The 25,540-nt window shown below is 40.0% G+C and overlaps 1 pseudogene; it reads left to right on the forward strand.

Moving 5' to 3' along the window:
* The window catches only part of LOC133656269 (glutamate receptor ionotropic, NMDA 2C-like), a 181,251-nt pseudogene that overhangs the window by 100,325 nt on the left and 55,386 nt on the right, over positions 1-25,540 (forward strand).

Genomic DNA, 25,540 nt, shown 5'->3' on the forward strand with positions numbered 1-25,540 from the left:
TTGTGCCCTCCCTTACTGTGTCAGACGTACGCCTCCGCCATCTTGTGCCCTTCCTCATTGTGTCACACGTACGCCTGCGCCATTTTGTGCCCTTTCTCATTGTGTCAGACATTTTGTGCCCCTCCCCACTGTGTCGCGGTACGCCGGCGCCATTTTGTGCCCTTCCTCACTGTCACACGTACGCCTTCGCCATTTTGTGCCCTCCCTTACTGTGTCAGACGTACGCCTCCGCCATCTTGTGCCCTTCCTCATTGTGTCACACGTACGCCTGCGCCATTTTGTGCCCTTTCTCATTGTGTCAGACATTTTGTGCCCTTCCCCACTGTGTCAGCGGTACGCCGGCGCCATTTTGTGCCCTTCCCCACTGTGTCAGCGGTACGCCGGCGCCATTTTGTGCCCTTCCTCACTGTGTCACACGTACGCCTGCGCCATTTTGTGCCCTTCTTCTTTCTGTGCCCTTCCCCACTGTGTCAGACGTACGCTGGCGCCATTTTGTGCCCTTCCTCACTGTGTCAGATGTACGCTGGCGCCATTTTGTGCCCTTTCTCATTGTGTCAGACATTTTGTGCCCTTCCCCACTGTGTCAGCGGTACGCCGGCGCCATTTTGTGCCCTTCTTCACTGTGTCAGATGTACGCCTATGCCATTTTGTGCCCTTCCTCATTGTGTCAGACATTTTGTGCCCTTCCCCACTGTGTCGCGGTACGCCGGCGCCATTTTGTGCCCTTCCTCACTGTCACACGTACGCCTTCGCCATTTTGTGCCCTCCCTTACTGTGTCAGACGTACGCCTCCGCCATCTTGTGCCCTTCCTCATTGTGTCACACGTACGCCTGCGCCATTTTGTGCCCTTTCTCATTGTGTCAGACATTTTGTGCCCTTCCCCACTGTGTCAGCAGTACGCCGGCGCCATTTTGTGCCCTTCCTCACTGTCACACGTACGCCTTCGCCATTTTGTGCCCTCCCTTACTGTGTCAGACGTACGCCTCCGCCATCTTGTGCCCTTCCTCATTGTGTCACACGTACGCCTGCGCCATTTTGTGCCCTTTCTCATTGTGTCAGACATTTTGTGCCCTTCCCCACTGTGTCAGCAGTACGCCGGCGCCATTTTGTGCCCTTCCCCACTGTGTCAGCGGTATGCCGGCGCCATTTTGTGCCCTTCCTCCCTGTGTCACACGTACGCCGGCGCCATTTTGTGCCCTTCCTCACTGTGTCAGATGTACGCCTATGCCATTTTGTGCCCTTCCTCATTGTGTCAGACATTTTGTGCCCTTCCCCACTGTGTCGCGGTACGCCGGCGCCATTTTGTGCCCTTCTTCATTGTGTCACACGTACGCCTTCGCCATTTTGTGCCCTCCCTTACTGTGTCAGACGTACGCCTCCGCCATCTTGTGCCCTTCCTCATTGTGTCACACGTACGCCTGCGCCATTTTGTGCCCTTTCTCATTGTGTCAGACATTTTGTGCCCCTCCCCACTGTGTCGTGGTACGCCGGCGCCATTTTGTGCCCTTCCTCACTGTCACACGTACGCCTTCGCCATTTTGTGCCCTCCCTTACTGTGTCAGACGTACGCCTCCGCCATCTTGTGCCCTTCCTCATTGTGTCACACGTACGCCTTCGCCATTTTGTGCCCTCCCTTACTGTGTCAGACGTACGCCTCCGCCATCTTGTGCCCTTCCTCATTGTGTCACACGTACGCCTGCGCCATTTTGTGCCCTTTCTCATTGTGTCAGACATTTTGTGCCCCTCCCCACTGTGTCGCGGTACGCCGGCGCCATTTTGTGCCCTTCCTCACTGTCACACGTACGCCTTCGCCATTTTGTGCCCTCCCTTACTGTGTCAGACGTACGCCTCCGCCATCTTGTGCCCTTCCTCATTGTGTCACACATACGCCTGCGCCATTTTGTGCCCTTTCTCATTGTGTCAGACATTTTGTGCCCCTCCCCACTGTGTCGCGGTACGCCGGCGCCATTTTGTGCCCTTCCTTACTGTCACACGTACGCCTTCGCCATTTTGTGCCCTCCCTTACTGTGTCAGACGTACGCCTCCGCCATCTTGTGCCCTTCCTCACTGTGTCACACGTACGCCTGCGCCATTTTGTGCCCTTTCTCATTGTGTCAGACATTTTGTGCCCTTCCCCACTGTGTCAGCAGTACGCCGGCGCCATTTTGTGCCCTTCCTCACTGTCACACGTACGCCTTCGCCATTTTGTGCCCTCCCTCACTGTGTCAGACGTACGCCTCCGCCATCTTGTGCCCTTCCTCATTGTGTCACACGTACGCCTGCGCCATTTTGTGCCCTTTCTCATTGTGTCAGACATTTTGTGCCCTTCCCCACTGTGTCAGCAGTACGCCGGCGCCATTTTGTGCCCTTCCCCACTGTGTCAGCGGTACGCCGGCGCCATTGTGTGCCCTTCCTCACTGTGTCACACGTACGCCTGCGCCATTCTGTGCCCTTCTTCATTCTGTGCCATTCCCCACTGTGTCAGACGTACGCTGGCGCCATTTTGTGCCCTTCCTCACTGTGTCAGACGTACGCTGGCGCCATTTTGTGCCCTTCCTCACTGTGTCACACGTACGCCTGCGCCATTTTGTGCCCTTTTTTCATTGTGTCAGACATTTTGTGCCCTTCCCCACTGCGTCAGCGGTACGCCGGCGCCATTGTGTGCCCTTCCTCACTGTGTAACACGTAAGCCTCCGCCATTTTGCGCCCTTCCTCACTGTGTAGAGGTAAGGCCATTTTGTGCCCTGCCTCACTGTGTAGAGGTACGCCGGTGCCACTTAGTGTAACAAAGGTACGCCGGGGCCATTTTGTGCCCTTCCTGACTGTGTCGTGCTGACTTCCTTGTGAGTCATCATCGCTGAGATAAAGAATGAGTTTTTTTCGGGGCTGCTCGCAAGGTCAAGAGCGAGCTGTCGTGCTGACTTGTTTGTTTCGCTGATCAAAAAGCTCGCGAGCCCAAGCTAAATTTGGCAATTTTATGCAAAGCGTGTGCTCTCCTCTCTCTCCTTTTGGAGAACGACGCCTTCTTCAGTCGCTTTCGTGACCGCACTGTCGGCAGCTGTTTCCTGTCCGCACCTTTTTTTTTTTTCCGACTTACAGAAAAAAAACAACTTTGTGTTTGGCACAAATCTGGATAAAGTTGCTATTTCAGGATTTTTTTTGTTTACGTTTCTATTTTGAATACACTTTTCCTTCATTTCTCAGTGAATATTCAGTGCTGGCTCACAATCGGAGCGTTGTTGTGCTGTTCTACAAACCCCGTTTCCATAGGAGTTGGGAAATTGTGTTAGATGTAAATATAAACGGAATACAATGATTTGCAAATACTTTTCAACACATATTCAATTGAATGCACTACAAAGACAACATATTTAATGTTCAAACTCATAAACTTTTTTTTTTTTTTGCAAATAATAATTAACTTAGAATTTCATGGCTGCAACACGTGCCAAAGTAGTTGGGAAAGGGCATGTTCACCACTGTGTTACATGGCCTTTCCTTTTAACAACACTCAGTAAACGTTTGGGAACTGAGGAGACACATTTTTGAAGCTTCTCAGGTGGAATTCTTTCCCATTCTTGCTCGATGTACAGCTTAAGTTGTTCAACAGTCCGGGGGTCTCCCTTTTGCTATTTTAGGCTTCATAATGCGCCACACATTTTCAATGGGAGACAGGTCTGGACTACAGGCAAGCCAGTCTAGTACCCGCACTCTTTTAGTATAAAGCCACGTTGATGTAACACGTGGCTTGGCATCGTCTTGCTGAAATAAGCAGGGGCGTCCATGGTAACGTTGCTTGGATGGCAACATATGTTGCTCCAAAAGCTGTATGTACCTTTCAGCATTAATGGCGCCTTCACAGATGTGTAAGTTACCCATGTCTTGGGCACTAATACACCCCCATACCATCACACATGCTGCTTTTTACACTTTGCGCCTAGAACAATCCGGATGGTTCTTTTCCTCTTTGGTCCGGAGGACACGACGTCCAGAGTTTCCAAAAACAATTTGAAATGTGGACTCGACGGCGTTTCTGGGTGTTGTTGATAAACGGTTTTCGCCTTGCATAGGATAGTTTTAACTTGCACTTACGGATGTAGCGACCAACTGTAGTTACTGACAGTGGGTTTCTGAGGTGTTCCTGAGCCCATGTGGTGATATCCTTTACACACTGATATCGCTTGTTGATGCAGTACATCCTGAGGGATGGAAGGTCACGGGCTTAGCTGCTTACGTGCAGTGATTTCTCCAGATTCTCTGAACCCTTTGATGGTATTACGGAGCGTAGATGGTGAAATCCCTAAATTCCTTGCAATAGCTGGTTGAGAAAGGTTGTTCTTAAACTGTTCAACAATTTGCTCAGGCATTTGTTGCGCAATTTGGATTTTGAGTCATAATTCCTATTGAATAATATCACCGGGTGAAGCATTTTCTAAAAAAGGCCACAAGAGTCGATTGCTGATATCGCATCGGAGCAATATGTGAAGTGAAGTGAATTATATAGCGCTTTTCTCTAGCGACTCAAAGTGCTGTTACATAGCGAAACCCAATATCTAAGTTACATTTAAACCAGTGTGGGTAAAGTGTCTTGCCCAAGGACACAACGGCAGTGACTAGGATGGCGGAAGTGGGGATCGAACCCGGAACCCTCACGTTGCTGCCACGGCCACTCTACCAACCGAGCTATACCGCCCCAATATCGGTATCGGCCAATAAGCCAAGCTAATAAACAGCACACACTAGGTTCCGTCCCGCGCCCATGAGATGTGGCACTATTCCTATAGTTGGCTATAAAGGAGCTATAAATACAGCGTCATGTGATGGAGCGTCGCCGCGCTTATTGACGAGCGAGTCCAAATGCCAGCTGTCTGATATGCTAAATATCATCCCGCATCGAGCGCCGGGTCTCGCACATACGCGCACTGCACACCATTAATTCCAGGGATGTATGGTGAGGTGTGCACTCTATATATGTCACATTGATTGTCGCTTAGTGGCTCCAACTCGGCCCGGCTGTGTCTGTCCCGCTCTGGGTACCAGGTCCCGCTTGGAGCCACTAGAGCTGTAAACTCTCTGCCTCACAGTGGGGGGGCTGCATGAGTGCTGCCGGCACCGGGGGAGCCGCGGTTCGTCAGGGGCGAACGTGGCTGTAGTTGCAGCCGGGTGTTGTGCTCTCCCTTTTATGCAATCGTCTAATTGACGGGTCTAATTCAAGGCCCACGTCGTTTATGTGGTCCGTCACGTCATCGACCTGGCCCGCCACATCGTTCATTGTGGCCTGCCACCTCATTTAGTGTGGTCTGTCACCTCATTATTGTGGATATCCGTGCAATTCAATGTGGCCTCCCACCTCATTTAGTGTGGTCTCTCACCTCATTATTGTGGATCTCCGTGCAATTCAATGTGGCCTGCCACCTCATTTAATGTGGTCTGTCACCTCATTATTGTGGATCTCCGTGCAGTTCAATGTGGTCTGCCACATCGTTTAATGTGGTCCGTCACGTCATTTAACGTGCTCCGTCACATCATTAATGTGGCCTGCCGTGTCATCTAATGTGGGCAATCACATAATTAAAGTGGCCTGCCATATCGTTCAATGTGGCTTGCCACATCATTTAAAGTGGTCTGTCACCTCATTAATGTGGACCGCCATGCAATTCAATGTGGCCTGCCACCTCATTTAATGTGGTCTGTCACCTCATTAATGTGGACCGCCATGCAATTCAATGTGGTCTGCCACATCGTTTAATGTGGTCCGTCACGTCATTTAACGTGCTCCGTCACATCATTAATGTGGCCTGCCGTGTAATCTAATGTGGGCAATCACTTAATTTAATGTGGCCTGCCATATTGTTCAATGTGGCTTGCCACATCATTTAACGTGGTCTGTCACCTCATTGATGTGGACCGTCATGCAATTCAATGTGGTCCGCCACATCATTTAACATGGTCCGTCTCGTCATTTAAAGTGGCTCGCCATGTCATTAAAAGTGGTCTGCGATGTAATCTAAAGTGGTCTGTCACATCATTTAATGTTGTCCGTCACTTCGTTAATGTGCCCTGCTATGTCATTTAAGGTGGTCAGTCACATCATTTAATGTGGTGTGTTACATCATTTAATGTAGCCGATTACGTCATTTATTGTGGCCCGCCATATCATTAAAATTGGTCTGTCACATCATTTAATGTGGTCAATCACATCCTTTAACGTGGTCTGTCACATCATTAATGTGGACCGCCATGCAATTTAATGTGGTCCATCTCGTCATTTAAAGTGGCCCGCCATGTCATTAAAAGTGCCCTGCTATGTCATTTAATGTGGTCCGTCACATAATTTAATGTGGTCGATCACATAATTTAAAGTGACACGCCATGTCATTTAAAGTGGTCTGTCACCTCATTATTGTGGATCTCCGTGCAATTCAATGTGGCCTGCCACCTCATTTAAAGTGGTCAGTCACTTCATTAAGGTGGCCTGTCATGTCATTTAAAGTGGTCTATCACATCATTTAATGTGGTCCGTCACTTCGTTAATGTGCCCTGCTATGTCATTTCAGGTGGTCAGTCACATCATTTAATGTGGTGTGTTACATCATTTAATGTAGCCGATTACGTCATTTAATGTGGCCCGCCATGTCATTAAAATTGGTCTGTCACATCATTTAATGTGGTCAATCACATCCTTTAACGTGGTCTGTCACCTCATTAATGTGGACCGCCATGCAATTCAATGTGGTCCATCTCGTCATTTAAGGTGGCCCGCCATGTCATTAAAAGTGCCCTGCTATGTCATTTATGTGGTCTGTCACATAATTTAATGTGGTCGATCACATAATTTAAAGTGGCACGCCATGTCATTTAAAGTGGTCTGTCACCTCATTATTGTGGATCTCCGTGCAATTCAATGTGGCCTGCCACCTCATTTAATGTGGTCTGTCACCTCATTATTGTGGATCTCCGTGCAGTTCAATGTGGTCTGCCACATCGTTTAATGTGGTCCGTCACGTCATTTAACGTGCTCCGTCACATCATTAATGTGGCCTGCCGTGTCATCTAATGTGGGCAATCACATAATTAAAGTGGCCTGCCATATTGTTCAATGTGGCTTGCTACATAATTTAACGTGGTCTGTCACCTCATTAATGTGGACCGCCATGCAATTCAATGTGGTCTGCCACATCATTTAATGTGGTCTGTCTCGTCATTTAAAGTGGCTCGCCATGTCATTAAAAGTGGTCTGCGATGTAATCTAAAGTGGTCTGTCACATCATTTAATGTGGTCCGTCACTTCATTAATGTGCCCTGCTATGTCATTTAAGGTGGTCAGTCACATCATTTAACGTGGTGTGTTACATCATCTAATGTTGCCGATTACGTCATTTAATGTGGCCCGCCATGTCATCAAAATTGGTCTGTCACATCATTTAATGTGGTCAATCACATCCTTTAATGTGGTCTGTCACCTCATTAATGTGGACCGCCATGCAATTCAATGTGGTCCATCTCGTCATTTAAAGTGGCCCGCCATGTCATTAAAAGTGCCCTGCTATGTCATTTAATGTGGTCTGTCACTTCGTTAAAGTGGCCTGCCATGTCATTTAATGTGGTCTGTCACATCATTTAATGTGGTCGATCACATAATTTAAAGTGGCACGCCATGTCATTTAAAGTGGTATGTCACCTCATTAATGCGGGCCGCAAACGCAATTCAATGTGGTCTGCCACATCATTTAAAGTGGTCCGTCACGTCATTTAAAGTGGCCCGCCATGTCATTAAAAGTGGTCTGGGATGTAATTTAAAGTGTTCTGTCACATATTTTAATGTGGTCAGTCACTTCATTAATGTGGCCTGTCATGTAATTTAAAGTGCTTTATCACATAATTTAATTTGGTCTGTCACTTCGTTAATGTGCCCTACTATGTCATTCAATGTGGTCTGCCACATCATTTAATGTGGTCCGTCTCGTCATTTAAAGTGGCCCGCCATGTCATTAAGAGTGGTCTGCGATGTAATTTAAAGTGGTTTGTCACATAATTTAATGTGGTCAGTCACGTCATTAATGTGGCTTGTCATGTCATTTCAAGTGGTCTATCACATCATTTAATGTGGTCCGTCACTTCGTTAAAGTGGCCTGCCATTACATTTAATGTGGTCTGTCACATCATTTAATGTAGTCGATCACGCCATTTAAAGTGGCCCGCCATGTCATTTAAATTGGTCTGTCACGTCATTTACTGTGGTCGATCACGTCATTTAAAGTGGCCCGCCATGTCATTTAAAGTGGTCTGTCACCTCATTGATGCGGACCGCCACGCAATTCAATGTGGTCTGCCACATCCTTTAGCGTGGTCCGTCATGTCATTTAAAGTGGCCCGCCATGTCATTAAAAGTGGTCTGCGATGTCATTTAAAGTGATCTGTCACATCATTTAATGTGGTCCGTCACTTCATTTAAAGTGGCCCGCCATGTCATTAAATGTGGTCTGCGATGTCAATTAAAGTGATCTGTCACGTCATTTAATGTGGTCCGTCACTTCATTAATGTGCCCTGCTATGTCATTTAATGTGGTCAGTCACTTCGTTAAAGTGGCCTGCCATGTAATTTAATGTGGTCTGTCACATCATTTAATGTAGTCGATCACGCCATTTAAGGTGGCCCGCCATGTCATTTAAATTGGTCTGTCACATCATTTACTGTGGTCGATCACGTCATTTAAAGTGGCCCACCATGTCATTTAAAGTGGACTGTCACCTCAATAATGCGGACCGCCACGCAATTCAATGTGGTCTGCCACATCCTTTAACGTGGTCCGTCATGTAATTTAAAGTGGCCCGCCATGTCATTAAAATTGGTCTGCGATGTCATTTAAAGTGATCTGTCACGTCATTAATGTGGTCCGTCACTTCATTTAAAGTGGCCCGCCATGTCATTAAAATTGGTCTGCGATGTCATTTAAAGAGATCTGTCACATCATTTAATGTGGTCCGTCAATTCATTAATGTGCCCTGCTATGTCATTTAATGTGGTCTGTCATGTCATCTACGTGGCCCACCATACCATTCAATGTGGCCTACAACTTCCTCTGATCTGGTCCTTCACGTCATTTATTGTGGCCCACCATGTCATTCATTATGTTTCATCATGTCATTTAAAGTGGCCCGCCATGTCATTCATTATGTTTCATCATGTCATTTAAAGTGGCCCGCCATGTCATTCATTATGTTTCATCATGTCATTCAAAGTGGCCCGCCATGTCATTCATTATGTTTCATTATGTCATTTAAGGTGGCCCGCTATGTCATTCATTATGTTTCATCATGTCATTTATTGTGGCCCGCCATGTCATTCATTATGTTTCATCATGTCATTCAAAGTGGCCCGCCACGTCATTCATTATGTTTCATCATGTCATTCAAAGTGGCCCGCCATGTCATTCATTATGTTTCATCATGTCATTCAAAGTGGCCCGCCATGTCATTCATTATGTTTCATTATGTCATTTAAGGTGGCCCGCTATGTCATTCATTATGTTTCATCATGTCATTTATTGTGGCCCGCCATGTCATTCATTATGTTTCATCATGTCATTCAAAGTGGCCCGCCACGTCATTCATTATGTTTCATCATGTCATTCAAAGTGGCCCGCCATGTCATTCATTATGTTTCATCATGTCATTTAAAGTGGCCCGCCATGTCATTCATTATGTTTCATCACGTCATTTAAAGTGGCCCGCCATGTCATTCATTATGTTTCATCATGTCATTTAAAGTGGCCCGCCATGTCATTCATTATGTTTCATCATGTCATTTAAAGTGGCCCGCCATGTCATTCATTATGTTTCATCATGTCATTTAAAGTGGCCCGCCATGTCATTCATTATGTTTCATCATGTCATTTAAAGTGGCCCACCATGTCATTCATTATGTTTGAAGTGGCCCGCCATGTCATTCATTATGTTTCATCATGTCATTTAAAGTGACCCACCATGTCATTCATTGTTTCATCATGTCATTTAAAGTGACCCGCCATGTCATTCATTGTTTCATCAAGTCATTTAAAGTGGCCCGCCATGTCATTCATTGTTTCATCATGTCATTTAAAGTGGCCCGCCATGTCATTCATTATGTTTCATCATGTCATTTAAAGTGGCCCGCCATGTCATTCATTATGTTTCATCATGTCATTTAAAGTGGCCCGCCATGTCATTCATTATGTTTCATCATGTCATTTATTGTGGCCCGCCATGTCATTCATTATGTTTCATCATGTCATTCAAAGTGGCCCGCCATGTCATTCATTATGTTTCATCATGTCATTTAAAGTGGCCCGCCATGTCATTCACTATGTTTCATCATGTCATTTATCATGGCCCACCATGTCATTCATTATGTTTCATCATGTCATTTAAAGTGGCCCGCCATGTCATTCATTATGTTTAAAGTGGCCCGCCATGTCATTCATTATGTTTCATCATGTCATTTAAAGTGGCCCACCATGTCATTCATTATGTTTAAAGTGGCCCGCCATGTCATTCATTATGTTTCATCATGTCATTTAAAGTGGCCCGCCATGTCATTCATTATGTTTCATCATGTCATTTAAAATGGCCCGCCATGTCATTCATTATGTTTCATCATGTCATTTAAAGTGGCCCGCCATGTCATTCATTATGTTTCATCATGTCATTTAAAGTGGCCCGCCATGTCATTCATTATGTTTAAAGTGGCCCGCCATGTCATTCATTATGTTTCATCATGTCATTTAAAGTGGCCCACCATGTCATTCATTATGTTTAAAGTGGCCCGCCATGTCATTCATTATGTTTCATCATGTCATTTAAAGTGGCCCGCCATGTCATCCATTATGTTTCATCATGTCATTTAAAGTGGCCCGCCATGTCATTCATTATGTTTCATCATGTCATTTAAAGTGGCCCGCCATGTCATTCATTATCATTATGTTTCATCATGTCATTTAAAGTGGCCCGCCATGTCATTCATTATGTTTCATCATGTCATTTAAAGTGGCCCGCCATGTCATTCATTATGTTTCATCATGTCATTTAAAGTGGCCCGCCATGTCACTCATTATGTTTCATCATGTCATTTAAAGTGGCCCGCCATGTCATTCATTATGTTTCATCATGTCATTTAAAGTGGCCCGCCATATCATTCATTATGTTTCATCATGTCATTTAAAGTGGCCCGCCATGTCACTCATTATGTTTCATCATGTCATTTAAAGTGGCCCGCCATGTCATTCATTATGTTTCATCATGTCATTTAAAGTGGCCCGCCATATCATTCATTATGTTTCATCATGTCATTTAAAGTGGCCCGCCATGTCATTCATTATGTTTCATCATGTCATTTAAAGTGGCCCGCCCCCAGTAGAAAGGAGTTTGACACCCCCGATGTAGTTGGTTCTGTTCCCCATCATCGTCCATTCCTGCCCTCGTTCTGCCTTTTTTCAACCCAAGCTGCCGTCCATACATCCCATAATATGATTGGTCACACGCTCACGCCGCATTGTGGCCGTTTTGGCAAGGAACACACGCACGGCTGTTACAATCCTCACTCATCGACCCGTGTGTGTGTGTGTGTGTGTGTGTGTGTGTGTGTGTGTGTGTGTGTGTGTGTGTGTGTGTGTAATGCAATGTGCATAATTATGCCAGGTGGGCCGCCTCTCGCCGCCACTAATTGGTTCCGCGACTGTCATAGCTCGTGCCACAAACTCCAACATGTGAAAACACGTGAGGGCCAATTTAACACATGACTTGCTTTTTTTTCTTTCTATTTTCCAATAAATCAATTAGAAGTCATTCCCTCCTCCTCTGGGTGGATGAGACCACACCAGACAAGAACGTGCTTTATAAACACCTCCTGCATAATTGGGATTTGTTATACGAGTTGGGAAATTGTGTTAGATGTAAATATAAACGGAATACAATGATTTGCAAATAATTTTCAACCCATATTCAGTTGAATATGCTACAAAGACAACATATTTGATGTTCAAGAAAAACCTTTCTCAACCAGCTATTGCAAGGAATTTAGAGATTTCACCATCTACGCTCCGTAATACCATCAAAGGGTTCAGGGAATCTGGAGAAATCACTGCACGTAAGCAGCTAAGCCCGCCCGTGACCTTCCATCCCTCAGGCTGTACTGCATCAACAAGCGACGTCAGTGTGTAAAGGATATCACCACATGGGCTCAGGAACACTTCAGAAACCCACTGTCAGTAACTACAGTTGGTCGCTACATCCGTAAGTGCAAGTTAAAACTCTCCTACGCAAGGCGAAAACCGTTTATCAACAACACCCAGAAACGCCGTCGGCTTCGCTGGGCCCGAGCTCGTCTAAGATGGACTGATGCAAAGTGGAAAAGTGTTCTGTGGTCTGACGAGTCCACGTTTCAAATTGTTTTTGGAAACTGTGGACGTCGTGTCCTCCGGACCAAAGAGGAAAACCCTAATTATATGATCCCCCCCACAACCCTAAGAGGGACAAACGGTAGAAAATGGATGGATGGATCAATGCATAATTAATATAGAAAATACATAATCACAAAATCAAATATGTTTATTTTTTAACTCCAGACAAAGGTAAACACTTTAATTTAATTTAATTGAATGTATTTTATTTTATTTTATTTTATTTTATTTTATTTTATTTTATTTTATTTGGTTTAACCCTAACCCTAACCCCAACCCCAACCCCAACCCCAACCCCAACCCCAACCCCAACCCCAACCCCAACCCTAACCCTAACCCTAACCCTAACCCTAACTCTAACCCTAACCCTAACCCTAACCCTAACTCTAACCCTAACCCTTTGCAGGGTCATAAAACCACAAAGTTTTATCAAACCATGTTTAATCCAGTTCTGATCCAGATTGGACATTATGCTTTTTGCACTTGTGACTCGAGTGGGTTTGTATGTTTACCCAAGAATAATACCAGCACGACTAATAATAATACACAAAAAAATATAATCATCATGGCGAATCATAATCATAGCCATACACTGTAATCAAGGGTGTCCGGGTTTAACTTTTTTACTTCCGATACAAATCCGATACAGCACCCTTGACTATTGGCCGGTACTAACAACAATCCGATATCATTACGTGTAATAGATACTTATTATTATATCACTTTGTATATTTTGTTGGGCTCTGCATGCTGGATAGAATGAACTTTATACTATCAAATTGTTGTATCTTGTTTTTTCTTACACTTCTGAGTAGGGATGTCCGATAATGGCTTTTTGCCGATATCCGATATTCCGATATTGTCCAACTCTTTAATTACCGATACCGATATCAACCGATACCGATATCAACTGATATATGCAGTCGTGGAATTAACACATTATTATGCCTAATTTGGACAACCAGGTATGGTGAAGATAAGGTACTTTTTAAAAATAATAATAAAATAAGATAACTAAATTAAAAACATTTTCTTGAATAAAAAAGAAAGTAAAACAACAGTTACATAGAAACTAGTAATTAATGAAAATGAGTAAAATTAACTGTTAAAGGTTAGTACTATTAGTGGACCAGCAGCTCGCACAATCATGTGTGCTTACGGACTGTATCCCTTGCAGACTGTATTGATATATATTGATATATAATGTAGGAACCAGAATATTGATAACAGAAAGAAATGGGGGGAGGGAGGTTTTTTGGGTTGGTGCACTAATTGTAAGTGTATCTTGTGTTCTTTATGTTGATTTAATAAAATAAAAAAAACAAAAAAAAAACAAAAAAAAAACGATACAGATAATTAAAAAACCGATACCGATAATTTCCGATATTACATTTTAACGCATTTATCGGCCGATAATACCGGCAGACCGATATTATCGGACATCCCTACTTCTGAGTATCCTTTGCGAGTACGCATTCATTTCAGTGTGTCCCAGGTGTGGAAGTAGTCTTTGCCAGTCAGTTGTATGTGCCAGTTTTGTTATGGTTGCAGGAGGGAGTAGTGACGGCACAGTTCCACAAGGGGGTAATGTTGCTCTATGTTTTATTCTATATGTGCACAATATATCAATCAATCAATCAATGTTTATTTATATAGCCCTAAATCACAAGTGTCTCAAAGGGCTGTACAAGCCACAAATATACCTGTATATAATAATACACAATACTAAATATATATATACTAAACAAGAGAATGGAGTGTGACTTATCTAAAAGGGGTGTATGTGTGTGTGACTATGTGTGTAACTAACATACTTGCCAACCTTGAGACCTCCGAATTCGGGAGATGGGGGGGTTTAGGTGAGCAGGGTTGGAGGGTGCGGGGTTTGGTGGTAGCGGTAGTGCTGCAAGGGGTTCTGGGTATTTGTTCTGTTGTGTTTATGTTGTGTTACAGTGCGGATGGTCTCCCGAAATGTGTTTGTCATTCTTGTTTGGTGTGGATTCACAGTGTGGCGCATATTTGTAACAGTGTTAAAGTTGTTTATACGGCAACCCTCAGTGTGACCTGTATGGCTGTTGATCAAGTATGCCTTGCATTCACTTGTGTGTGAGTACAAGCCGTATGTATGCTGTTTGTATGGAGGAAAAGCGGACGTGACGACAGGATGCAGAGGACGCTAGAGGCGGTGCCTTTAAGGCACGCCCCCAATATTGTTGTCCGGGTGGAAATCGGGAGAAATTCGGGAGAGTGGTTGCCCCGGGAGATTTTCGGGAGGGGGCACTGAAATTCAGGAGTCTCCCGGGAAAATCAAGAGGGTTGGCAAGTATGGTAATTAATTGTTGTGTATTACCGTGATGCGTTGGGCGAGAGGCGGGACAAAGCAGAAGAAGGTCCGGTAGGTCCGTGGGCTGAGAGAGGCGCCAAGAGGTCCGTGTTCAAAGCGGGGGTCGGGAATCGAGGGAGGCAGTCCAAAGTCCAAAGGGGAAGTCGAGGCGCACTACTTGATTATGGAAGACACGGGAAGAATACGAACAGAAGACTAAGTTCCGGCCAGGATCCTTGGGTCCACTGGTCTTCATACAGCTCGCCCTCATCAGTCCCAGGTGTGCAGACTGCTGATTGCCCACAGCCTGGCAGACCCAGCTGCCGGAGAAAAGCGGGTTCGAGCCCACGCCGTGACAGATTTTGTATTTTGTTGCGCCCTACAATGTGTTTATACTGCAAGGCTTGTACTTATTACACAGCAGCTGTTCAAAGGGGCCTTATTTTTAGAGATGTCCGATAATATCGGCCGATAAATGCTTTAAAATGTGATATCGGAAATTATCGGTATCGTTTTTTTTATTATCGGTATCGTTTTTTTTTATTTATTTTTTTATTTTTTTTTTATTAAATCAACATAAAAACACAAGATACACTTACAATTAGTGCACCTACCCAAAAAACCTCCCTCCTCCCATTTATTTCTGTTATCAATATTCTGGTTCCTACATTATATATCAATATATATCAATACAGTCTGCAAGGGATACAGTCCGTAAGCACACATGATTGTGCGTGCTGCTGCTCCACTAATAGTACTAACCTTTAACAGTTAATTTTACTCATTTTCATTAATTACTAGTTTCTATGTAACTGATTTTATATTGTTTTACTTTCTTTTTTATTCAAGAAAATGTTTTTAATTTATTTATCTTATTTTATTTTATTAATTAAAAAAAAAAAAAGGACCTTATCTTCACCATACCTGGTTGTCCAAATTAGGCATAATAATGTGTTAATTCCACAACTGTATATATCAGTATCGGTATCGGTTGATATCGGTAATTAAAGAGTTGGACAATATCGGAATATCGGATACCGGCAAAAAGCCATTATCGGACATCCCTACTTATTTTGCAAAATAACCTTTTTTTGTTACCTGTTTTTGTGTGTATTTGGGATCGGCATAAGTCCTGGAAAATGTATAATCAAACCGTTGTAATACAATTGATAAAATGTTGTGTGGAATCTAAAAGGATGATGTCCTTTTAGCTATTACGGTCCAGCGTTGTTGACAAATGTTTAAGCCTCGGTGGAGGCCTGCGCTCCTAAAGTGCTCTTATTTCACCGTCATCACCTTTCCTTTCCCCCGTCTCCCGTTGTCTGCTACGCCTCGTTGGGCAGCGAGGCCACGCGGGAGGGCGGGCGTCGCAGACACACCTTAACGGCCCTCCATTAGACGCCATCACGCTCGTTCCAGACCGTGGGCTCGGGGCTTACGCCACGTCGCATGGCGTGTTCCACATCCTTTTCCCGGTTAATAGACATTGATTGGAGCTGAGAACGCAGTCTGCCTGGCCTTCTGTCTGAGAACAAAGTGAAACCACAGCATGATTGATTGAGATGGCAGTCGGCTGAAATGTCCCCTTTGTCGTCCCCCCCTCCCCCGCTAACAGAATCATCGGACACTCCGAGTCGTACACCAAGCTGTGCTGCAAGGGCTTCTGCATCGACATCCTGAAGAAACTGTCTCGCACCATCAAGTTCTCCTACGACCTCTACCTGGTCACCAACGGGAAGCACGGCAAGCTCGTCCGCGGCACTTGGAACGGAATGATTGGAGAGGTGAGAGCCTGGAGAGTCAACACGACTACTTCATGTACGTCTTCTACTACCAAGTGCGCCATCTAATGCAGGCTCGGGCAATTATTTTGACTCGAGGGGCCAAATTTAGAGGAAGAAATGCGTCCGGGGGCCGGTATATCTATTTTTAGGAACACTAATACAAAACCTCACAATAATGTCTGATTGAATGCTAAAAAAGTTATGACAGACTGCTTAAAAAAAACCAGAATGGTATTTTCCCCTTTTTTTCTGAATGAGACACAAATATGAAAATATGAAAATAAAGAATGCGGGATTTACAATATTAACTATGAACGATAAAACACTGAATATTGACAACATATCCAATCCAATCCAATCCACTTTATTTATATAGCACATTTACACAACAATAATGTTTCCAAAGTGCTGCACAGCCATGTTAAAAACAATATTAAAAACGATATTAAAAACAATATTAAAAACAATATTATGCTACACCAAGGACTGAATAAAAACAAAGAATAAATGAATAGATAACCAATACAGAGACAATATAAAAAATTAAAATATGATTAAAAACGATTTTAAAGGGTAAAACCAATTAAAACAGTAAAATAGACATCCAAATTTATAAAAAAAAAATACAATAAAAAAAAATAAATAAAAATAAAATAAAATAAAATAAAATAAAATAAAATAAAATAATATAAAAAACCACACAGGACAACAGAGGACAGAAGACCACACAACTCACGTAGTGTTAAAAGCCAAAGAATAAAAGTGGGTCTTTTTGCATATCATGCAAAAGCGCAGATTCCAACCATTGAAATACTTTGTATTATATTTATCGGCCAATAAATGCTTTAAAATGTAATATCGGAAATTATCAGTATCGGTTTCTTTACTATCGGTATCGTTTTTTTTTGTCGTTTTTATTTTATTTTATTTTTATTAAATCAACATAAAAAACACAAGATACACTTACAATTAGTGCACCAACCCAAAAAAACTCCCTCCCCCATTCACACTCATTCACACAAAAGGGTTGTTTCTTTCTGTTATTAATATTCTGGTTCCTACATTATGTATCAATATATATCAATTAGGGCTGCAACTAACGATTAATTTGATAATCGATTAATCTGTCGATTATTACTTCGATTAATCGATTAATAATCGGATAAAAGAGACACACTACATTTCTATATCCTTTCCAGTATTTTATTGACAAAAAAACAGCATACTGGCACCATACTTATTTTGATTATTGTTTCTCAGCTGTTTGTACATGTTGCAGTTTATAAATAAAGGTTTATTTAAATAAATAAAAAAATAAAAATTTTTTTTTAAAAAAAGCCTCTGCGCATGCGCATAGCATAGATCCAACGAATCGATGACTAAATTAATCGGCAACTATTTTTATAATCGATTTTAATCGATTTAATCGATTAGTTGTTGCAGCCCTAATATCAATACAGTCTGCAAGGGATACAGTCCGTAAGCACACATGATTGTGCGTGCTGCTGGTCCACTAATAGTACTAACCTTTAACAGTTAATTTTACTTATTTTCATTCATTACTAGTTTCTATGTACTGTTTTTGTATTGTTTTACTTTCTTTTTTATTCAAGAAAATGTTTTTAATTGATTTATCTTATTTAATTTTATAATTTTTTTAAAAAAAAGGACCTTATCTTCACCATACCTGGTTGTCCAAATTAGGCATAATAATGTGTTAATTCCACGACTGTATATATCGGTATCGGTTGATATCGGTATCGGTAATTAAGAGTTGGACAATATCGGAATATCGGATATCGGCAAAAAGCCATTATCGGACATCCCTAGTTGGTTCTTTCTGTTATTAATATTCTGGTTCCTATCAATATATATCAATACAGTCTGCAAGGGATACAGTCCGTAAGCACACATGATTGTGCGTGCTGCTGGTCCACTAATAGTACTAAACTTTAACATTTAATTTTACTCATTTTCATTAATTACTAGTTTCTATGTACTGTTTTTATATTGTTTTACTTTTTTTTATTCAAATAAATTATTTTAATTTATTTATCTTATTTAATGTTATAATTTTTTTTAAAAAGGACCTTATCTTCACCATACCTGGTTGTCCAAATTAGGCATAATAATGTGTTAATTCCACGACTGTATATATCGGTATCGGTTGATATCGGTATCGGTAATTAAGAGTTGGACAATATCGGAATATCGGATATCGGCAAAAAGCCATTATCGGACATCCCTAGTTGGTTCTTTCTGTTATTAATATTCTGGTTCCTATCAATATAGATCAATACAGTCTGCAAGGGATACAGTCCGTAAGCACACATGATTGTGCGTGCTGCTGGTCCACTAATAGTACTAACCTTTAACAATCAATTTTACTCATTTTCATTCATTACTAGTTTCTATGTACTGTTTTTATATTGTTTTACTTTTTTTTAATTTAAATAAATTATTTTAATTTATTTATCTTATTTAATTTTATAATTTTTTTAAAAAAGGACCTTATCTTCACCATACCTGGTTGTCCAAATTAGGCATAATAATGTGTTAATTCCACGACTGTATGTATCGGTTGATATCGGTATCAGTAATTAAGAGTTGGACAATATCGGAATATCGGATATCGGCAAAAAGCCATTATCGGACATCCCTAGTTGGTTCTTTCTGTTATTAATATTCTGGTTCCTATCAATATAGATCAATACAGTCTGCAAGGGATACAGTCCGTAAGCACACATGATTGTGCGTGCTGCTGGGCCACTAATAGTATTAACCTTTAACAATTAATTTTACTCATTTTCATTCATTACTAGTTTCTATGTAACTGTTTTTATATTGTTTTATTTTTTTTATTCAAGAAAATGTTTTTAATTAATTTATCTTATTTAATTTTATAATTTTTTTTAAAAAGGACCTTATCTTCACCATACCTGGTTGTCCAAATTAGGCATAATAATGTGTTAATTCCACGACTGTATGTATCGGTATTGGTTGATATCGGTATCGGTAATTAAGAGTTGGACAATATCGGAATATCGGAATATCGGATATCGGCAAAAAGCCATTATCGGACATCCCTAGTTGGTTCTTTCTGTTATTAATATTCTGGTTCCTACCAATATATATCAATACAGTCTGCAAGGGATACAGTCCGTAAGCACACATGATTGTGCATGCTGCTGGTCCACTAACAGTACTAACCTTTAACAGTTAATTTTACTCATTTTCATTAATTACTAGTTTCTATGTACTGTTTTTATATTGTTTTACTTTTTTTTATTCAAATAAATTATTTTAATTTTTTTATCTTATTTAATTTTATAATTTTTTTTAAAAAGGACCTTATCTTCACCATACCTGGTTGTCCAAATTAGGCATAATAATGTGTTAATTCCACGACTGTATATATCGGTATCGGTTGATATCGGTATCGGTAATTAAGAGTTGGACAATATCGGAATATCGGATATCGGCAAAAAGCCATTATCGGACATCCCTAGTTGGTTCTTTCTGTTATTAATATTCTGGTTCCTATCAATACAGTCTGCAAGGGATACAGTCCGTAAGCACACATGATTGTGCGTGCTGCTGGTCCACTAATAGTACTAACCTTTAACAATCAATTTTACTCATTTTCATTCATTACTAGTTTCTATGTACTGTTTTTATATTGTTTTACTTTTTTTTAATTTAAATAAATTATTTTAATTTATTTATCTTATTTAATTTTATAATTTTTTTAAAAAAGGACCTTATCTTCACCATACCTGGTTGTCCAAATTAGGCATAATAATGTGTTAATTCCACGACTGTATATATCGGTATCGGTTGATATCGGTATCGGTAATTAAGAGTTGGACAATATCGGAATATCGGATATCGGCAAAAAGCCATTATCGGACATCCCTAGTTGGTTCTTTCTGTTATTAATATTCTGGTTCCTATCAATATAGATCAATACAGTCTGCAAGGGATGCAGTCCGTAAGCACACATGATTGTGCGTGCTGCTGGTCCACTAATAGTACTAACCTTTAGCAGTTAATTTTACTCATTTTCATTAATTACTAGTTTCTATGTACTGTTTTTATATTGTTTTACTTTTTTTTTATTTAAATAAATTATTTTAATTTATTTATCTTATTTAATTTTATAATTTTTTTAAAAAAGGACCTTATCTTCACCATACCTGGTTGTCCAAATTAGGCATAATAATGTGTTAATTCCACGACTGTATATATCGGTATCGGTTGATATCGGTATCGGTAATTAAGAGTTGGACAATATCGGAATATCGTATATCGGCAAAAAGCCATTATCGGAAATCCCTACTTTGTATAGTTCAATACTTACGGTAATTTGAAAACATCACTACACATCATAGTGGCAGCTACAGTTTCCATCTTAAAGATCTAAAAATATATATTTGATTTTTAAGAACACTAATACAAAACCTCACAATAATGTCTGATTGAATGCCAAAAACGTTATGACAGACCGCCTTAAAAAACAGAATGGAATTTTTATTTTTTTTTACTGAATGAGACACCCAGAATGTACATGAAAATAAACAATGTGGGATTTACAACATTAACTATGAACGATAAAACACTGAATATTGACAACATATTTTACAAATCAAGCGAAACGCAACAAAAATGCAACAAACACAGCGAAATATGAACGGGAAGGGTAAAAATCGATCTTAAATATCGAAAAAAAATTGGGGGGGAATGTCCTGCGGGCCAGATTGAAAAGCTTAACGGGCCGCATGTGGCCCCCGGGCCTTCATTTGCCCAGGTCTGGTCTAATGAGAGTCAATGCAGGCAATGGAGCGTCACAGAAATAATAACGTTCGAAGTTACTGGTGAAAAAGTTCTGATCTGACCGATTCGCATAAAGTTAAATGTTCAGTCAAGAAAAACAAGGGCTTTTCAGTATTGTTGTGGCTTGCTTCACCTGCAGGCAAACAACTTTTTGCATCTTTCAAATCGCTTAAAGTCATGCGTTCCTTCGAGAGAGAGACAAAAAGCTGCTGCTGCCGTTTGGGGAGCTTTGGGATTCGCTCCAGTTGCAAAACAACTTTTTGTGTTTTGTCACAGGAACTAAGGCCCCTTTGTGGAAAAAGTAGACGCTTTTAACAGGAGAAAGAACAATAATGTAATGTAATTTAATTGAATTATATGATCCCCCCGCAACACCAAGAGGGACAAGCGGTAGAACATGGATGGATGGATGGATGCATAATTAATAGGGATGTCCGATAATGGCTTTTTGCCGATATCCGATATTCCGATATTGTCCAACTCTTTAATTACCGATACCGATATCAACCGATACCGATATCAACCGATATATGCAGTCGTGGAATTAACACATTATTATGCCTAATTTGGACAACCATGTATAGTGAAGATAAGGTACTTTTTAAAAAAAATAGTAAAATAAGATAAATAAATTAAAAACATTTTCTTGAATAAAAAAGAAAGTACAACAATATAAAAACAGTTACATAGAAACTAGTAATGAATGAAAATTAATAAAATTAACTGTTAAAGGTTAGTACTATTAGTGGACCAGCAGCACGCACAATCATGTGTGCTTACGGACTGTATCCCTTGCAGACTGTATTGATATATATTGATATGTAATGTAGGAACCAGAATATTAATAACAGAAAGAAACAACCCTTTTGTGTGAATGAGTGTAAATGGGGGAGGGAGGTTTTTTGGGTTGGTGCACTAATTGTAAGTGTATCTTGTGTTTTTTATGTTGATTTAATAAAAAAAACCAAAACAAAAAAAAACAAAACGATACCGATAATAAAAAAAACGATACCGATAATTTCCGATATTACATTTTAACGCATATATCGGCCGATAATATCGGCAGGCCGATATTATCGGACATCTCTAATAATTAATATAGAAAATACATAATCACAAGGTCAAGGATGTTTATTTTTTTAACTCCAGACAAAGGTAGACACTTTTAACAAATGAAGTAAAAACATTTTTATTTTATTTAATTTTATTTAAATTAAATAGTATTTAATTGTATTTTATTTTATTTAATATTATTTGATTTTATTTAATAAAAGCTATAATTAAAAGGTCAAGGATGGGGTTTTAAAAAAAACAAAAAAACCCAGACCAAGATTGACACTTTTGACAAATGAAGAAATATACATTTTAATTTAATTTAATTTAAATGTTATTTAAATTAATTTAAAAGCTATAATTACAAGGTCAAGGATGCGTTTTTTTTTTAAAAACTCCAGACAAAGGTAGGCACTTTTAACAAGCCTTCTGCCTGATTGTAGCTGAGATAGGCTCCAGCGCCCCCCGCGACCCCGAAGGGAATAAGCGGTAGAAAATGGATGGATGAAACAATATACTTTTAATTCAATTTAATTTATTTGAATTTAATTTAATTTCATTTCATTTATATAAAAATCATAATTACAACGTCAAGGATGTGGTTTTTTTTTTCAACTCCAGACAAAGGTAGACACTTTTAACAAGGAAAATAAAATACTTTTAATTTCATTTAATTTCATTTAATTTAAGTATATGATCCCCCCACAACCCCAAGAGGGACAAACGGTAGAAAATGGATGGATGGATCGATGCATAATTAATATAGAAAATACATAATCACAAAGTCAAGGATGTTTATTTTTTAACTCCAGACAAAGGTAAACACTTTAATTTAATTTAATTTAATTTAATTTAATTTAATGTATTTTAATTGTATTTTATTTTATTTTATTTTATTTTATTTTATTTTATTTTATTTTATTTTATTTTATTTTATTTTATTTTATTTGGTTTAATTAAATTAAATTAAATTTGATTTAACTTAACCTAACTTAACTTAACTTAAATTAACTTAACTTAACTTATATAAAAACATAATTGCAGGGTCAAGGATGTTTTTCAGTGAGAATAAGTAATTTAATTTAATTTAATTTAATTTAATTTAATTTAATTTAAAAGCCATAATTACAAGGTCATGGATGTGTTTTTTTGTAAACTCCAGACAAAGGTAGACACATTTAACAAGGCGAAAAATATACTTTTAATTTAATTTAATTTAATTTAATTTAATTTAATTTAATTTAATTTAATTTAATTCAATCAATCAATCAATCAATCAATCAATCAATGTTTATTTATATAGCCCTAAAACAATGTATTTTAATTTATTTTAATTTAATTTAATTTAACTTAACTTATATAAAAACATAATTACAGGGTCAAGGATGTTTTTTCAGTGAGAATAAGTCTTCAGTTAATAGTCCTAATAATAAGATAACCAACAATCAATCAAATATTATTTATATAGCCCTTAATCACAAATTTCTCAATGATGATTAGGAAAATGTTAAATAATTACAATTATAAGATCATTAATAGGAAAAAATACATAATTGCAGGATCAAGGATGATTTGTCAGACAAAATAATTATTGAACAAATGATAATTTAATGATAATATTTATGTAGTAAATAATGTAAAATGTATATTCACAGGGTCGAGAATTATTTAACTAATTAAAATATTAATGATGACGATAATTTAATTAATTAAAATTTTAAGATAGTTGATATAAAAATACATTATTACAGGGTCAAGGCTGTTTTTCAGGCAGACTATTTATTAATATAATAATAATAATGATAGAGTTAGAATTAGAATTAGGTCGTTCATATATAAATACAAAACTCCACTTAAAAAAAAAAATCAAGTATATTTATCAATATACATTTTATTGAAATAAAAACGTAACCTTATTTTGGATGAAACGATGACATTTGAGGCCCGACAAAGCAGACATTTTCACCAGCTCGGTCCAAGCCAATCGATATGAACTGATATTTATTCATCGTGTGTTGCCATAGCAACTAGTTTAAAAAGCCCCCATAAAATGTTGACAATATGTACGTGATGTTGTTCTGGTTTTGTTGCACGGCGGTTGATCTGCTAACATCCTCCTGCCTCGCTGCTGTGGCGTCTCTTTGATGGACTCTAAAGTGGGTCAATGGTGTGACGGCACACACACACACACACACACACACACACACACACACACACACACACACACACACACACGCACACACACACACACATGCGCACACACACACACACGTGCACATCAAACAGCTGCAATGTAAAAAGGAGGCTGCACGAGCAGGTGTTCTTCAGGAGAGGCGCACCTGCTCCTGCTATTCCGCCACCACAAAACTGTTCCCTGCCGCCAAGTTGCCGCTTTTCAGGAGCACAAACGTCCCGTTTTTGGGTGGTGTTAGTGCACCTTTAAATTCTCCACCTTCACACATGCTTGACAAATGTATGCTTCCTACTTTAGGGAAGGCCCGTGTCTGTTGTCACTGCACAAAACCAGGTCTAAAAAAAGGCTAGAAAGCACAAGTGTCAAACTCAAGGCCCCCGGGCTGAACCTGGCCCGCCACATCATTTAAAGTGGCCCGTCTATTTATTGTAATCGGCCCGCCACGTCATATATTTGCCCCGCCAAGTCATTTTATGTGGTCCGTCACATTATTTCATGTACAACGCCTCATCATTTTAATGTGGCCCTGAACATCATTTGAGGTGGCCCGCTGCATCATTTCATTGGCCTGCCGATTTATTTTTTGTGGTCCGCCACGTCATTTCATGGCTCGTCAATTTATTTGATGTAGTCTGCCACATCATTTTTTGTGGTCCGCCACGTTGTTTAAAGTGGAATGCCACATCATATAATGCGGCCCGACACATCATTTCAAGTAGCCCGTCACATCATTTTACGTGGTCTGCCACATCATTTTGATGTCCCTGCACTTTATTTTATACAGTCCACAAAATTATTTTTATTTCCGCCACTTTATTTCAAGTGGCCCGCCACATAATTTTCATGGCCCTGCACTTTATTTTACACAGTCCACAAAATTATTTTTTATTTCCGCCACTTTATTTCTAGTGGCCC

Source organism: Entelurus aequoreus, linkage group LG08 (genome assembly GCF_033978785.1).
Source record: "Entelurus aequoreus isolate RoL-2023_Sb linkage group LG08, RoL_Eaeq_v1.1, whole genome shotgun sequence".
Lineage (NCBI taxonomy): Eukaryota > Metazoa > Chordata > Actinopteri > Syngnathiformes > Syngnathidae > Entelurus > Entelurus aequoreus.